The following is a 5,714-nucleotide window of genomic DNA, read 5'->3' on the forward strand; positions in this document are numbered from 1 at the left end:
AATGTTTACTGACTAATTGGATGAATACATGAATGAATGAAATGCATTTACTTACAACCATGAGGTAACGTCCCTGAATCTCTTTGTAAGGAGAAACACAATGACATTTATCCTCAAAGTTTAACACCTGGGTAAGTAACAGTGTTTAGATTTTGATTGAAGATGTGCAGGTTCCTAGAAATCTTCAGGGAAAAGCTCTCAGGTACCTCATGGTTTCTGAATGGAGGCCAAGAATGGGTTTTAAATCTGTGATAAGTGTATAAAAGTGGGAGCAATCCTTTTTTATTATATATTACCTCCCCAGTCATTATGAAATCATTTCGTATTCATTGTGATAACACCAATCATTAATGTACTCATTTGGCATTCATATGACTCTCTTATGTGCTTTGATAGGAATTCTGTTGTAATTAACCATTAGTTAATGTTAATAGTAATGGATGTTTAAAATAACGTGCTACCAAATAGGGTCATTGACAGCAAAGGGGTCAACGTATTCAGGCGCGAGAGGCACGGGGGCAGTCCTTCTCCACCGGGAAAAGTTCCTAAGGTGGTAGAATGAAGTTTAAGACACGGTGGACACTCAACAGGCCTGTTTGTGCTGGGGCCTGAGCCTTGAGAAGACTTGATTTCAATTTGAGAAGGAAACCGTGACAATCCTTCGTGTGATTCGGTATTTTTTCTTCCGGTGTGTGTGCAGATTGACTGTGTCCTCAATTATCTATCTCGTATTTGTCTTATTTGCAGTCTGCGTTTCTCTGTTGGGGAGTAAATCTGATTTTCCTAAAGGATTGTTCTGGAAAAGGGATTTGAGGAGAATGTCAAGGTAAAATGCACGTCATCTCCAGATCAAAGAAGCGACGGTCCTATTAAAAACAGTATGGGTATTGAGGAGGGCACCTTTTGGGATGAGCGCTGGGTGTTGTATGGAAACCAATTTGACAATAAATTTCATATATTAAAAAAAAAAAAACCAGTAGCTTGTTAAGGGTGAGTTGATGAGCTGCGTGTTCAACCAGGATCATCGTGCAATGCAAAGTGACCATCACCACCTGAACTCCCAACTTTGTCGGGCTTCCGTGCACTTTTGCAATGTGCTAATGAAGGTGGAGGTTGCTGCTTCCAGAACCCGCAGGGCTTCCTTTCCAACGTGGCCCTTGTTGTTACTGATGCCAGCCATCACAGGGCTTGGCATCACAGATACGGGCTTTCAAATGCCCTCTTCCTCCCACTAGCTCTGGTGCCCGACATGACGTCCCCTCTCAGGGAATTTCCTTCACCCAGGAAGAAGAGGAAAAGCCCAGCAGAGCTCCAGAAACACGCGGCTCCAGCTCCAGAGGCCTTGGCGTTGTTGTAGATCACGCCGGATCTTGCCCCCTACGAGACTACCCTTGCCTGGGACTCCACACAGAGGTGAGACACAAACTCCCCGTGCCCCTGCAGAGGCCAGGAGGGCCTTCGTCCCTAAAGTACCACTTCTGCGGTGTGAGGATGACTTATCAATATAACAAATCCACCTTGCACTCAATAGGCAGATATAAAAGACACAGCAAAGGTAACACATTGACTCCAAATGACCCAACTGGGCCACCCATTGATTTCTGGGCCTGAGAAAAAGTTGTCTGGTGGAGAAGGTAGGGAAACATCTGAGCACTAAAAAGGAAGGGGGAGAATCACCCCAATAGCGCAAGAGTGACGGACCTGCCCGAACACCGTTCCTCTGCATCAGGATGCAGGGTTGCCTTCCTCGGTGACGGCAGTCGGGACAGCTGTGGGCGTGGAAGGTGTCAGAGCGGCTCTGCACAGAAAATTCCTGCCGAAGGAGGGGCACGGTGGCCGCAGGACTCTGGGTTTCCAGGCGGAAGCACAGATACGGCTCTGCGTTCCTAGGACAGTGAGCGCGGCCTGGGTCTGGAGAGGGGTGACCGGACTGAGCTGAAAGCAGCTGGGCTTTTGGTGCCCATGCAATCCCGGGACAGGCGGTCTCCAAGGCCCAACTTTCCAACCTTTTGTTTTTCCCACCCTGCAGCAAACTGGCATCTCTTCTCTTTATGGAAGGCCTCCCCTGGACAGGATCCACGGAAGTCTAATCCACACCGGCACAGAAAAACCTAGGATGTGAGAGTTGGACGGGCCTCGGGATGGCCTTGTCCAACCACTGGATTTTACTGATGTGGAAACCGAGGCACCGAGGGAGAAAGCGACCAGGTTGGCAGCATGTTGACTGCGCTTGCCCCCGTGTGGCCCTCGAGGCATCATTTCTGCATATGCCCCCTCGCCCCAGCTGGCTGCTTCACAAAGCATTTCCAAATCCATAAAGCGGGAAGAATACGGCCGCGATGCTCAGCCAGGGTGTTAAGGGAAGAGACAAAGGAGGTGGTGGACTTTGGCAAGGTCTCAAGGCTGCAGCGTGCCCATGGGGAGGGGGTTCCTGGCCGCCATTCCGTTGCGCCAGCCCAGCCCTCCCAGCCCCCCAGCACGCTGCCGCACGTCACAGGCTTGGGCCGTGCTGTGCTCTGGCCCGACACGTTAGCCATGAGTGCCCTGGGTTCACCTCCTACTCTGTAACTGGGCGACTGCTCCGGGGCTCCCCCAAGGGCTGCCCTCCTGTGAGCTGAAGCTCTGTCTACACTGTGACCGGGGGCGCCAAAACCACCACAGCCACAAGCCTGCCTGCTGCCCAGCGTTTGGCCCTTTAAATCCCATGCAGCAAAAACACTCCCCACTCTATCCACCTTAATCATTAAAGAGGCTCTTCTCGCCTCTACCGTTCCATGTCTATAAAAACCATAAAGTAGAAATCTTTAATTACTCGGAAAGGTCAGGCTTCAAATTGTATATTTAATCTGGATTTAAAGAAGTGTGTTCTATGAAGAGTTATGCTGTGGTGTCCAAACACCTGCTGCTTCCATTTGTCAAGACACACGCGGGCTCTCCCAGGCACAGACACACAAATAAGCCAGCTCTCTCTGCTCAGCACGGGCTACCTTTCCGTTCAGAACTGAAGTCAGGCGGACGACAGGTGACTCTTCCAGGGAGGAAGCAATTGCACCAAAGGAGGCTATTTCCACCTGCCTTGATTATTAGCTTGGAAAGTGGGGTATTAAGAGATGAGAATTTCTGGGGACCCCGACCTACCCGCCTTGCTCTGTCTCCTTCCTTCCTTCTTCCCTTCCTCCTTCCATTTTCAGATTAAAGTCGGCCACACAGTTTCAGGAGGTAGATGAAGACACCAGCCGACAGCAGCGGCTGCCACCTGGGAGGGTATCAGGTGGGTGGAAAGCGGCAGTCAGGGTTGGGAGACTGGACCCGTATGGGTCACTTATGTCATTTATGTCACTATGACAGGAGCCAGGGCTTGGGCTGTTGGACCAGGAGGTGCAGATATGCAAATCTTCTCTAGCTCTGAGGACCTATGGCAACAACTGTGTCCCAGCAGTGATTATGCTAACCAGCTAGTTCTCGGTATGTGTTTCATTTTGTTTTGTTTAATATTTTTTTTTATTTATTATTTTTGAGAGAGAGAGAGAGAAAGAGAGCGAGTAAGCACGAGTGTGGGAGGGGCAGAGAGAGAGAGAGACACAGAATCCGAAGCAGGCTCTGGGCTCTGAGCTGTCAGCACAGAGCCCGACACAGGGCTCGAATTCACCAACCGTGAGATCATAACCTGAGTCGAAGTCAGACACTTAACCAAATGAGTCACCCAGGCGCCCCTGTTTTGTTTTGTTTTGTTTTAATTTATCTATTTGATTTTGAGAGAGAGAGAGAGGGAGGGAGGAGGAGACAGAGAGGGAGAGAGAGAGAATCCCAAGCACGCTCTGTACTGTCAGTGCAGAGCCTGATGCGGGGCTTGAACTCACAAACTGTGAGATCATGACCTGAGCCGAAGTCGGACGCTTAACCAACTGAGCCACCCCGGTGCCCCTTGGTTCCTGGTTTTTAAATAAGATTCTTCCCTAGAAGGAAGACGTTTCCTTAGAGAGATGGCTGACATCAGAGTAGGGAAAGAACAAGATGAACTTGGAATCAATTATTGTGCCAGAAGGAACGAAAATGCCCAAATAATGACAAGGGTATGTCAAAGGGACATGGGAGTGAGCTTGAAAGAGTTACTGCTGACCCAAACTAGAATCGTTAAGGAGTCAAAATTAATAATAATAATAATAATACATGGATTATATCCCGTTGTCTAAAATAGTGATCTAAGTGGCCATGTGGATAAATACATGAATAAAGGAGGACAAGAAAAAATCTCTTCCCCCTCATAAAAAGCCAACTAATAAATGTGGTATCAAAATGGTGTAATTAGAAAATCACCATTTGGTACCCAACACAGCAATAATTCAAGTGAGAACCATCATTGGGGGTAAACCTAGAGCATGAAACGTGGGTAAAGAAGGGCTTTCCACACCCTCAGGGTACCTCTCCAGAAAATGCTGGGCGGTGACAATGGAGGGCACAAGTGACTTTTCGGCAGAGGAGTTTGGCATGGGTAAGTCAGCAGCAGTGGGACGAGCTTGCCCCCTGGGCTTCCAGGTAAGATGCAGTGAGGACACAGCACATCACTTCTGTGACATCCCAGCCAAGAGCGTGTGGCCTGGTTCTATCCGTGAGGAAACGTCAGACAAATCCAAAGTGAGGGGTGGCCTACAAAAATAACTAGGCTGTGATCTTCAAAGATGTCAAGGCCGTGGAAGCCAAGGAAACCATCGCATACTGTAGGGCCCTACAAGACAACTGGGTGCAAGCCATTGTGGGGCAGCTGGTGAAGTTCGAAAGGGTCCCCAAGCAACGTGTATACAGACATTCTCTATACCATTCTGGGGACTTCTAGGTAAGTCTGAAAGGATTTACAACAAATAATCAGTTCCTCTAACACAAGCTGACCAGTCTATGAAGAGACTCGTATAGTAAGACTTCTCCCTTTATTTGCTCCCACTCCTGGTAAGCTTGTTCCTGCTGTATTGATTCCACAGAAATATTTTGTTGAAAAATGCAATACCATGGAGGGTACTCAGAGCCAGTGAACTGACTTCTGGACTGAAAGCTCTTCCTTTGACCAACAAAAGGGAGCTGAGGTAACCGAGAGCTTGATCTCAGCAATAAGTACATGATTTTTTGCTTTTCTCGTTCACCACTGGGCAGGAAGGAAGGCACTCTCCTTCTCAACGAACATCAATGGCTGCCATTTGCCTACGGAATAAAGTCCATACGGTCTGCCCAGAATTTGAGGCAGTAACATGACTCCTGGCCTTCAGTTAGAGGTTACAGTCTTGCTGGAGCCACCCAGTCACACACTGGCCACCAAGCCATGTGGTCTTCATAGAAACTTCTGCTTACCCGGTGCCTTCGTGAAGCTTCTCCAGTCTCGTGTTTCCTCCCCAGCCGGCCACTGTTACTGTCTTCTTTTCCCTCCCAGCTCAGTGCTTGTGCTTCTGTTACAACACTTAGGCGGGTCAGTCGGCTCCCATGGTCTGTTCCAGGCACCAGATTATAGGCCCCTGAGAGCTGTCTTTAGTGCATGATTCCACGGGCCAAGGTCCTTGTGTACGAAAGCTCCTAGTTAAGCAAATACTTTCAGTAGGAATTTATTCAATACCTACTATATCCCGAGAAACACTCATTACAGTTTTCAGAATACAGCCGATGGTAAAATCCTACTGATTCTATCTTTTCATATCTAATCGATTCCATAAAAAAGGACTTTGGTCAAA

This window comes from Herpailurus yagouaroundi, unplaced genomic scaffold, assembly GCF_014898765.1.
Source record: "Herpailurus yagouaroundi ecotype Mexico unplaced genomic scaffold, PumYag 142, whole genome shotgun sequence".
Taxonomy (NCBI): domain Eukaryota; kingdom Metazoa; phylum Chordata; class Mammalia; order Carnivora; family Felidae; genus Herpailurus; species Herpailurus yagouaroundi.